At 38.7% G+C, this 12,188-nt stretch overlaps 1 protein-coding gene across 2 annotated transcripts in view; it reads left to right on the top strand.

Moving 5' to 3' along the window:
* Positions 1-867: 867 nt before the first annotated feature.
* Positions 868-12,188, top strand: part of n4bp2 (NEDD4 binding protein 2) — a 37,864-nt gene continuing 26,543 nt past the window's right edge. Inside the window, exons 1-2 of one of the 2 annotated variants that reach the window (XM_062981668.1) lie at positions 868-1,025; positions 10,437-10,658. The gene's annotated coding sequence lies outside the window, so the exon portion shown is untranslated. Of the gene's footprint in view, positions 1,026-1,635; positions 4,863-10,436; positions 10,659-12,188 lie in introns of those variants that run through there. The other variant, XM_062981669.1, reaches the window with a different exon arrangement.

Below are 12,188 nucleotides of genomic sequence, written 5' to 3'. Positions count from 1 at the left end.
TACACAGCCCAAGGCTTTATAGGAATAAAGGGGAAGGGGGGAATCAGGAAGGCTAGTTGTCCATCTCTGGTTGAAAATTAAAATGAGGTTGTATTGCTGGAGGCTTTCATGGCTGGAATCACTGGGTTGATGTAAGTTTTCTGGGCTCTATGGCCATGTTCCAGAAACATTCTCTCCTGATGTTTCACCCACATCTATGTCAGGAATTCTCAGTCAGCCATAGCAGATCACTTGATGAACCAACCTGGACACAGCATATTATTTGAGAATACAGAAATGCTGGACCACTCTAACAACCCCCATGTCAGACTACACTGAAAAGCCATTGAAATCTACAAACATGAGGACAATTTCAACAGAAAGGAGGAAACCATCAAATGAACAAAATTTGGCTACCAGTTTTTTAAAATTCTGAAATCAGGACAGTAAATAAAGAACAACACTCACAAAACAGGGGAAATCCAGAGAGGAAACCATCAGGGCCAGCTAATATCTCCCAACAAAGGATTCTCCCAGGCAGGAAGCAGTCAGACTTGAAGCTGAAAGGTCATTCAATGCTAATCAAGGTGGCCAGTTGCCACATTCACACTTGCCTCAAACAGACAAGAGTTCTTTCTCCCACCACAGATGTACAAACCTCACTTGCCTAGTTTCCAACAGACCTCACAACCTCTGAAGATGCCTGCCAGATATGTGGGCGGAACATGGCCATACAACCCGGAAAACTCACAGCAACCCTATAATGAGGTTAATGCCTCCCGCAGCCCCAGAGGAAAGGCACTTCCCAAACGCTCCAGGCGGGGGCGCCAAAGCAGCGGCGTCTTCTTCTCATTGGCTTCTGCTGCAGTTCCCCGTCCGGCCGTGAGGTGGAGCTCGACGGCCATTGGCGGAACTGAGGCCTACTCGCGCTTAAGCCCTTCAAAGCCGTGCGACTCGAGCTCCGAAGTTTCCGCCGCCGGAGACAATAACAACAGCAGCAGCAGCCCCTTGGCAGCGCGAAGGAATGAGGCGGAGACGGCAGTGAGGTAAAGTGCGTCGTCGTTTTGTCCTAGCGTCTTGTCGTCGAGGCGCTGAGAACGCTGTACTTTGTAGACTCCCCTTTCCCTCTCGTCGCAGTCGTACAACATCAAAAATATGCGCCGCTTCCCTGAACGTTGTGGGCGCCAAACACCCCACAGCCCCTCATTTCTCAGGCAGGGGCGGAAAGCAGTAGACTACAACTCCCATCCACCATTGACTTTTCCGCCCGGCTAAGGTTAATGGGAGTTGGAGGCCCCTTCCACACAGATGACTAAAATCCCACATTTTCTGCTTTGAACTGGAATATATGACAGTGTGGATTTAGATAAACCAATTCTCGGTTATATGGCTGTGTGAGAGTTGGAGAGCCGTGGTCCAAAAAACCCCCTCTACTAAGGGCCTTTCCAGACAGCCCTATATCCCAGAATATCAAGGCAGAAAAATCCCACACTATATGAGTGTGGACTCAGATAAGCCAGTTCAAAGCAGATATTGTGGGATTTTCTGCCTTGATATTTTGAAATATTGGGCTGTATGGAAGGGCCCTAAGGGTCATATAACCCAAATATCAAGGCAGATAATCCCACAATATCTGCTTTGAACTGGTTTATCTGAGTCCCCACTGCCATATATTCCAGTTCAAAGCAAAAAAATGAGGGATTTTATTCAGCTGTGTGGGAGGGGCTTGTTTTCTATTTATCCCAGGCCTCTTCCACACAGCTGTATGAAATCCACATTGAACTGGATTATATGGCAATGTGGACTCCAATAACCTAGTTCAAAGCAGATATTTTGGATTGTCTGTCTTGATATTCTGAATTATATGGCTGTGTGGAAGGGCCCCCAGATTATCTGGCAGTGCGGACTCTTCTATTTCAGTTTAAAGCAGAAAACCAGGGATCAGATCCTGGGATATAGGACCTGTCAGAAAGGGCCCTAAGGTCTCATCTACACTGACATGTAAAACCAGATTATCTACTTTGAACTGGATTATATGGCAGTGTAGACTCATAATCCAATTCAAAGCAGATAATGTGGGCCCCTTCCACACAGCGATTTAACCCAGAATATCAAGGCAGATAATCCACAATGCCATATAACGCAGTTCAAAGCAGAAAATGTGGAATTTTATTCAGCTGTGTGGAAACAGCCGTGGATTATTTGCTTTGATTTTCTTTCTAAGCTATTTTCCCATTTAATTATTTATCGTGTCAGAAGCGAATTGAGGGTACAAGTTGTAATGTATTTGAGAACACAAAGTTATAAAACTTGGCATTAAATTCAGTGTTCTGTGACTAGTAGCTGGCCACTTGTAGTGCCTCTGGTGTTGCGATAAGAAGGTTCTCTGTGTATGTGGTAGGGCTCAAACTGCATTGTAATAGGTGGCCTGGTGTTTGCTCTTCTCTACATTCACATTTCATGGTCTCCACTTTGTAGCTCCATTTCTTAAGGTTGGCTCTGCATCTTGTGGTGCCAGAGTGTGGTGCCGGAGCGCCTTCCAAGTGGCCCAGTCTCCTGTGTGCTCAGGAGGGAATCTCTCATCCAGCGTTAGACGCTTATTGAGATTCCGGGTTTTAGCTTACCACTTTTGGACTCTCGCTTGCTGAGGTCTTCCTGCAAGTGTCTCTGTAGATCTTAGAAAACTATTTCTTGATTTATGGTGTTGGCGTGCTGGATGATATCCAAACAGGGGATGGGCAGGAGTGTCTATGCCTTGGTCCTTTCATTGCTAGCTGCTACTTCCCGACAGATGTCAGGTGGTGCAGTGCTAGCTAAACAGTATAATTTTTCCAGTGATGTGAGGCATAGACATTCTGTGATAATGCGACATGTCTCATTAAGAGCCACGTGTTGAGATGTATTCCACGCTGGGCATGCGTATTCAGCAGAAGAGTAGCAAAGTCCAAGGGCAGATGTCTTTACTGTGTCTGGTTGTGATCCCCAAGTTGTACCAGTCAGCTTTCGTATTATGTTATTTTTAGTGCCCACTTTTTGCTTGATAGTCAAGCAGAGCTTCTTGTAAGTCAGGGCACGGTCCAGGGTAACTCCCAAGTATTTTAGTGTGCTGCAATATTCCAGTGGGATTCCTTCCCAGGTAATCCTCAGAGCTTGAGATGCTTGTCTGTTCTTAAGGTGAAAAGCACATGTCTGCATTTTAGATGGGTTAGGGATCAGCTGATTTTCCCTGTAATAGGCTTACTGAGCACCTAAAGCTTCGGAGAGCTTCTGTTCAACCATTTCAAAACTCCCTGCTTGAGCGGTGATGGCATGATCATCAGCATAGATGAAACTTTCTGTCCCTCCTGGCAGTGGCTGGTCATTTGTGTAAATGTTAAACATTGATGGAGCAAGCATTGACCCATTGACGGGTTACCATTGTGATTGTAGTTTCCACAGGGCTTTGTTTGGGCTTCCTCAGGTCTCAGGTTGGCAGCACACATGTCTTCGTTGATGGTGTCCATCCATCTTTTGTTTGGTCACCATCTCCAAATGCAGTGCTGTTTGTGCTACTGGTGTTGGTTCTATTCTCATGACATGGCCGTACCACCGTAATCTTGCTTGCTGCATTTTCTTGCTGATTGCTTTTATTCCTAGTCTTTGACAGATGTCATCATTTGGCACATGGTTGAGAAGTGTCCATCTCGGCATTTCCATTTCCATTGTGTTAACGGCTTGTTTGTGTTCCTTTGTTGCTGGCCAGCACTCTGTAGAGGGCTGACTACTGGGTGGACAACTGTAGTGTAGATATTAGCCTTGAGTTGTTAAGGCATTTTTGAGTCACACAGAATGGCAGTAGTTTGCCACCATTTCAACCAGGCTGCATTTATTCGTTACCGTACGTCTGGCATTGTGTTGCTATCTATGAAGACCAGAGACCCTAGGTATTTAAATCCGGTGGCCTTCTTTAGTGGTTGTCCATTCATTTGAATTGTTTTTCCAGTTTGAAGGTCACATTTCAGATTCTCTGTTTTGGGTATCTTCAATTGAAAATCATTTTCACTGAGTCTATCTATCTGCTTTGAGAATCTGAATTATATGGCAGTGTAGATCCAGCCTAAAACACCCAGGATTCTGCAGTATTGAGCCATGGCAGTTAAAGTGGCACCAAACTGTAACATTTCCACACATCCACACAATGTGAAGAATTTCATATTTTAGAATCTTTACTTACTACGTTCCTCCAACATCAGTAGAGGAATGAAATGGGTGTATCTCTGTGGTGTCTTATTTATGCTTGCTTTATGTAAATAATGCAAATACATACTACCCTTTTACCGTAGGGTGTGGAGGAGTGGACTGTGTGTCATCCTAGATATTTGTACACGTCATAGCATTCAGGTGCTACAGGTTTCATGGACTTAATTGCTCTGCCATAGATTTGTCTTGCTTTTTGTTGTTGTATGACTTCTTTGAAGGCTTTTCAACAGAGGGCATCTGTTGGGAGAGCTTTGATTATGCTTTTCCTGCATGGCCGGGGGGGGGGGGGGGGTTGAACTAGATGGTCAATGTGGTCTCTTCCAATTCTGTGAACATTAGGAAGAACTTCTTGACAGTAAGAGCTGTTCAGCAATGGAACTCACTGCCGTAGAGTGTGGTGGAAGCTTCTTCCTTTGAGGCTTATATGACTGTGTGGAAGGGCCTCCAGATTATCTGGCAGTGCTGACTCTTATATTTCAGTTGAAAGCAGAAAACCTGGCTCTCCTTGCTTTTCCTCATTACTTAAAAGCTACAGAGCAAGCTCTGATTAAGGGATACTTCTGTGCCAGTCCAAATAGAGTTGCGCCACTGGAGGTTTTGTCAATGCCAGAGTGAAGACTGAAACGACATCGCCTGTACTAAAGGTACCATTTTCGAGTTATAGTCTTCTTATGTATGTATGTATTCATGAATGTATTCGTTGGAGATTTGTTATTGTTTGTTAACCTACACATTGTAGGTTTTTATGGGAAAGGGAGAGATGTGCTTAGAGCCCTGGTTCCCAGTGTGGGAGGTAATTTGATTTTTAAGGGGGGGGGCAATTTAAGAATGAGTTACAGGCAGTCCCTAAGTTACAAATAAGATTAGTTTTGTAGGTTTGTTCTTAAATTGAACTTGTATGTAAGTTGAAACAAGTACATTTTAAAGCGTAACTCCAACCATATATATGTATATGTATATTATGTATATGTACACACACATACGTACATGCAAGCTTTGGATATCATAAGCAAATTGGGTTTGTTCTGGTGTCGTGCCCTTATTCAGAAGATTTCACCTCACTTTCTGTTCCCTTGAGAATTGGATTTTGAAAAGTTTGGCTTGTTGTGGAAACAAGGATTGGTGATAAAGCTTCAGTGGGGACACCTTTTCCCTATGGTAATAACTCTTCCAGGAGTGAATTTCCCTTCTGAGGGGTAGATTTCTCTCACTTCCTATTGTCTCACCCACATTCTTAACTATGAATCATTTGTAAGTCGGATGTTTAAACCTTGGGGGCTGCCTGTTTTGCATTTCTTATGGTTCCAAGGGCCTCATAAACAGCATATAAATATATATTGTGACATACACATTTTAAAAATTAAAATCAGAATATACACAGCGGTGAGCGGGTGACAATGGTGAAGGTGAAAGCTCACTCATTGAGAGGATTAGGGAAAGCATAGAGTTAACTAAAGCATGTATGAGCACAGAAAAGTGAGGAAACATTCTTTCCAAACACTTCCATTCCTCTTAGTGTTCTTTTAACATTACAAGTTATACAAAATATATAAAATGTATTTTTGTTCGGCGTATGAATGTAGCAAGAAATGTGTGAAAAAATCCAACGCACTATTATTACTTTCATAGGTAAGTCAATATTTTGTATGCATTTTTAAAAAAAATAATATTACACTATGTAACAAAACTGGGAAACAATTTCTGTTCCCTGGTTTGAAAAGTGTTATTTCCTGTTTAATTGCATGGTGCTTTTGCAATTAGTTATTATTCTCCAGAAGCTTCGTTTTGTGGCTGTCACAAACCATGTTGAATTATTTGAGACTTGATTCCTATTGAACTTTAATGGTAGGTGAATAATGTTTTTGATTTCAACAAAGTATGGGTTATGAACCCGACTTAGTTTTTCAGAAATACTTCCCATCAGAAATTTGAAGGGAAGTATTTCTGAATTTGAAAAGGTAACCATCAAACAAAACCAGCATTTGTAAGGGTTTCTAAACAAGATTGACTGGTGTTCCTTTTTTATGAAGTAAAACAGGCATTTTCTGCATGTTGTTGCTAACAGATTCACTTAAATGTTTGAAGTAGCCACCAGGTGGCAAGCTATACACATTTTTCACAACCCCATCATTCAGTTAGTGGACCCTAAATGGGATCATGGCCCACAGTTTAAGAAACTTTGTTTTAGGCCCCTTTTACACTGCCATATAATCCAGATTATTAAATCAGATAATCCACATTATCTGAGTCTACACTGCCATATAATCCAGTTCAAAGCTGATATTCTGGATTTTATTTGGCAGTGGAGAAGGAGCCTTAGGGTAGCATGGTTTTCAGTTCCATTTCTTACCACTATTTGTAATTATAGTTTGAATAAAACTAAGGCATGAATAATTTCTTATAAATGACAAAGAGTACAAGTTGAATTCTTGTGAAAATATTGATTTGCTCTTACAAATGTCCCCAGTGCCCATAAATATGTTGCATTCTCCTTCGAAGTATTTGTTTGCAGATCTGTAGATTGAATAGTATAGTATGCTCATTCTGTTACTGTCACAAAGCAAAATTGTTGGCTACTTCTTAGCAACTTTCAATAGTAGTTTTGAAATCAAAACCTTAGATCACATTAAAAACAAAAGTGGGGCATAGATTTACATGATAAATGTTTATAAGTAGCAGCATCACAGGGTTTTTTTTAAATGCTGTTTATTTTTAGGTTTCAGTCTAAAAATCATGCTTGTTGCAGGAAAATCGTGTACAAGGTTATCTTTTCCTGCTTCTTAGCAGGGGGTTGGACTGGATGGCCCATGAGGTCTCTTCCAACTCTATGATTCTATGATTCGATATTCCTTTAAGAACATTATAAGCTGCCACATGTCATTGATCCACTTAGCAAAGTAAAAGTTGAATAAAACACTGATTGCTCAAATAAGATTTACCTCTAGATGATTATTATTTACATTTTGTTTCTGTTTTGCAAAACATAAATATGAAGACTGATCAATTACTGTCAATGTCCCTTGCACTTGAACATTTTTAAAGGGTTTATTAATTTTGAGTGGACAGATTTTAAAAATAAATTATGATTTTAATGCTATCTGACATTGCAAATGTCTGGTTTAAATTTCTTTATCTGGCAAGTTGTGAAGATGACCATTTTGTAATTAGGACTTGAAAAGTGTACAACATCCTTCAGTGCTGAAAATGGAATAAGTTTCCTCCTTCCTAAAGACTTTTTTGTCATGGCAAATATTTGTCAGAGTTATGCTGGTCTTACAGTGGTATTTTTTCCATAGCTTTATACCTGGTGACAACAGGCCAAAGCAGGGTCCAGAGAACTTGTATGTTAGTGTTCGTAGCCTCTTGCTTGGTACTTTAATTGTCCACAGCTGCTAAAGTATTGCATCAATTCATGCAACACTGTACATGAAATGTAGAAATATAAACCACAGAGGCCTATGACAAACATGATTAGATTTTACATGATCTACCCTTCTATTCTTTATAGCAATTGGCCTAAAAATACATCAAAAGTTTAACTAAAACTTAAGAAGATCTCTTTGAAAATCCATATGAAAATGGGGGTGGAGGAAGAAATGCAATAATATTTCAATTTACTAAAGAAATAAAAGGAAATAAGATATTGAAGAATATGTTTCTGATTCATTGTCTAAATTGAGCTATGAAGTTTTTCATGATAACTAAAGACTAAATTTTTGTTTCTATTGACTTAATTGTAGGTTTGATAGTGATATTTAAAATTTCTTAACCAGTTAATCAAGAAAACAGGAATTTAGTGTTAAAATCTGTAATGTCGGTGGACCCAGGGTGTGTATTTAAAATTGCACACACTTAATTTTTTTCTGTAAGAAGATAGGGGTGGGTAGGTAATAACATAAATTACATGGCTTCAAGATCTCAGTCTGCTCTTGTGATATGTGCTCTTAACATCAGTAACTTATTTCTAGATTGACACCTGTCTGTATGTAGATAAATTCTAAAGGAAGTCTTCATGCTCCTCCAAAGTTTTTAAAGCTAATAACTTAACATGGGGTTCAAAAACACCTTTCTCTTCCCTCTGTTATGATGGTGAACTAGAAAAGAGTTCTTAGCTGAGGTTTTTCTAATCTAGAGAATATGATCCTTTGCATCAAGGTGTCTTGAGGTCAGTATCTTTAGCAGGTTCTTTTAATGGTACCAATGATTCTATCCTGCTTTATTGCTGGGGGACCTGAAATTCATCTTTATCTTTGTACTACTAATAAAAAACATGCAGCATTCATTCCACAATGAAAGCTACTGTATATTTTTAATACTATAATATTATATCTACTTGTCTGGAATTTCTCAGTATGTATGTTAGAATACAACATGAAAGCTGAATCTGATTTCTTAACATGTTTAGCCTTCTCTCTTCCTTTCCCCATTAGCTATCTTGAATAATTCTACTAAGGTGCCATCTACACTGCCATATAAAATCCAGTTTATTCCCTGAAGAAAGCAGGGAGGTTTTTTTTTTTTTTTTGTATATTAGACCATAGTTCATTCTTTATTCTCGCCTTGGCTACTGCACTCTTGTTTTGACTGGTCTTCCCTTATATCACCTTTTTAGCCTATAGTTTTAATTGTGTTACTTACTTTTGATATCTCTGCATTGGTTCCCCAGTCTTTCTAGGGCCCCTTCCACGCAGCTGAACAAAATCTCACATTATTTGCTTTGAACAGGAATATATGGCAATGTGGACTCAGATAACTTAGATTAAAGCAGATATTGTACGATTTTTTGTCTTGATATTCTGGGTTATATGACTGGGAAGAAGGGTGCTCAGATTCAGTATAAATGTCTCATTTTAATATTCAAAGCCCTACACAACTTAGTTCCCCCAACTTTCAGTCCTTATTTCTTTTTACTGGCCTGCTTGAGAACAGCATTTTACGCATTCTAAGCTTCTCACCTAAGTAAGGGTTTCCTCTTCCTTGGCTCAGCTTTGTCCTTTCTCACTCACTGCTCTTGGAATCACCTCTGAACTTTTGAAAACTGTTCTATTCATATTTTTTGTAATCTCAAGTGGAAACATTTTTGTTTTTTGTAACTTCTAGAATTTTAGTTTGACATTATTTTATATTCTTGCATATTTTGATTACATGTATTAATCAGTTTGCTTTGTATTATAATGGTTTTGGGGTGTTTTACATTTTATCTAGATGGTTTATTTTGTAGTTAAATTACTAGTTTTGTGTTTTGTTATTCCTCCTTCTCTCTGTGTGTGTATGTGTTCACACATATGTTTAGATAGTACAACTTTGGCAGGACCAACTGTTTTGCATATTTTACTGTAAAGCACCATGTACATTTGATGGCAATGTATAAATCAATGGTTCCCAACTTTTTTTTTTTACCAGGGAATACTTGACCAGGAATCACTTTGACCAGGAACAACTATGACCAGGGACTACTCTCCAACATTAGTACCAAAAGAATTACTAATCAGTTTTTGGGCAACTTTAGATTCAGTTTGATTATTTGGGTTGCTGATTCAGAAAATTGCATTGGATAGACCACATCAGCTCTAGTTTCTGATGCAGAACATATGCCACCCAGTAGTCGCCATCTGCTTGCCCACAGAAAACCATATTTAATAATCTAGAGCTGATGTGGTCTTTCCAATTTTCTGAATCAGCATCCCAACTAACCTCAGGAACAGGCCTAAAATGAAGACACCAAGGTGTCCCCACTTCCAGGCGCCACATGGAACGGCTCTGCTCAGAGGGAGGGAGGGAGGAGGAGGACAAGCAGCAGTTAGGAGGCTTGTTGTCATGCCTTTTGTGGGTAGTCAACCTCTCCCCTCCCTACATCCCTATTGTCTCGGCACTCTAAGAGGGTTTCGCGAGAGTCACTCTCGTTACAACAGTGTAGTAATGGTAAGGCTACACCAGTGGTCTTGGGGACCACTGGTGGTCCACGGACCACAGGTTGAGAACCACTGGTATAAATAAACCACAACCACAGTAACAACAAAGCAACAACAATTGTACATTATGGAGCAAATCTGAAGTCATTTTGGAGTTTAGAACACCAGATTCCTACAAAACCATTATCAGCATACATTCTTTAAAAAGTTTTTATGACCCTCAATTTGGCAGGCTTGTATTATAATTCTGCTTTTATACGAGAAAATATATTTTGACTTTTAACTATTGCATACTTTTTTTTGTAGGTTAATGAATTCCAACACCAGGTTAAACAAATGAAGCAAAACCCAGACTGGATTATTATGTTTCTCATGAGGAGTTATAAAAAGGATAATTGTCTGAAGTAGTAGATACTGAAGAGTTTATACTCCTTATCATTGATTAATGATCTTTCATGTCATTAATCATAAAACAGATGAAATGTGGAAAAGAAGGGACCACTGAATTTTTTTTTGATCTAAGTCATAGTGAGTAAATATTTGCATCTTCCTTTTATAGTCTTGTGTTAAGATGTCACAAAGTAATGTTCAGTGCTTTAAGCATATAGTGTTTGTTCAGCATCCTTAACCTCTGTGCCCCATGTACATTGGCCATGAATCATGCATTCTGCAGGCCATGTGCATTTCTAAGGCAATATTTTTGGACATATCCAGGCCACCATGCTATCCAAATAAAGTAAAAAATGCTCTCAGAAGCAGTGATCTTTTATAACAGTCAAGCATAGGGACCTATGTGGAAGAATTTTTTATTATCAAAAAACTGAAAGTATTCTAATAGTCGTTTCTGGTTAAAGTTAAATTGCTGACATTTTATATGTAAGCTATATTTCTCTTTATATTAGTGATCTAAAAATATAATGTTTCCAGTTTCATCTTTTTTTTTTTTTTTAAAAGCATATGAAAATTTACCAGACTTTTTTTGCTTGTTCTAATTGTTCCAGAAAGTTCACATCACTAGTTTAGGTAACATCTATAGTAACCATCCCTGAAAATTAAAAACATTGAACCCATGAATTATTGGTGTATTTCATCTGAGGGGCCTTCTATACTGGCACAAATTCACATTAAAATGATGTTTAATACACTGATTTCATGTGAATTTGGTGCTCACACAGCGAGCCAAAACCCCTCCTTCTTGGTGGGGAGAGCATCGCCAGACACCCACCTGTGCTAAATCATCATCAGCACAAGTGAGCACAATTTGTATTTTAAATATGGCCAAGCTTTGTTAGGCAATTGGAGAATTATCTATGTATATAGGCTGAATCTTCCTTTCCCAAAATGCTTAGACCAGAATGTATAATACATACTGTATATACTCGAGTATAAGCCTAGTTTTTCAGGCCTTTTTTAGGGCTGAAAAAGCTCCCCTCGGCTTATACTTGAGTGAGGATCCTGGCTGGTTTATGTTCGGGTCGGCTTATACTCAAGTATATAGGTAATCAGACTTAGACAGTCTTATCTTATTAAAGTCTTATTATTATTATTATCATAAGTTACAATTTTATGTAAACATTAAAAAACATTTAACCTATTGATGCCTCAAATAATGTAATTTTATTAGTATCTATATTTTTATTTTTGAAATTTGCCAGTAGCTGCTGCATTTCCCACCCTCGTCTTATACTCGAGTCAATAGGTTTTCCCAGTTTTGTGATAAAATTAGGTGCCTCAGCTTATATTCAGGTCGGCTTATACTCGAGTATATACGGTAATTATTTTTGATAATATACTGTTCTGTAGGTGACACAACTGATGTATTAAATTGCTTTGTTATAAATTGAAAATTATGCTGTTGAATAATATTTTTATAGGGCACATTTGAAATTTGGCCGTTAAGTCTGCTGAAAAATTTGATTTATGCTTGTAACATTTTTTTTTCTATAAGAGAGAGATCCCTCTTAATTTACCTAAGAAAATCTATATCTGGATATTTTTTTCAGTATTAAATAATTGGCTTTATCTCAAGATTAGTTGTTAGGCTGTGTGTGTATTTGT

Source organism: Anolis carolinensis, chromosome 5 (genome assembly GCF_035594765.1).
Source record: "Anolis carolinensis isolate JA03-04 chromosome 5, rAnoCar3.1.pri, whole genome shotgun sequence".
In the NCBI taxonomy this organism is placed as follows: domain Eukaryota; kingdom Metazoa; phylum Chordata; class Lepidosauria; order Squamata; family Dactyloidae; genus Anolis; species Anolis carolinensis.
This window is presented reverse-complemented; position numbering and strand designations above follow the sequence as displayed.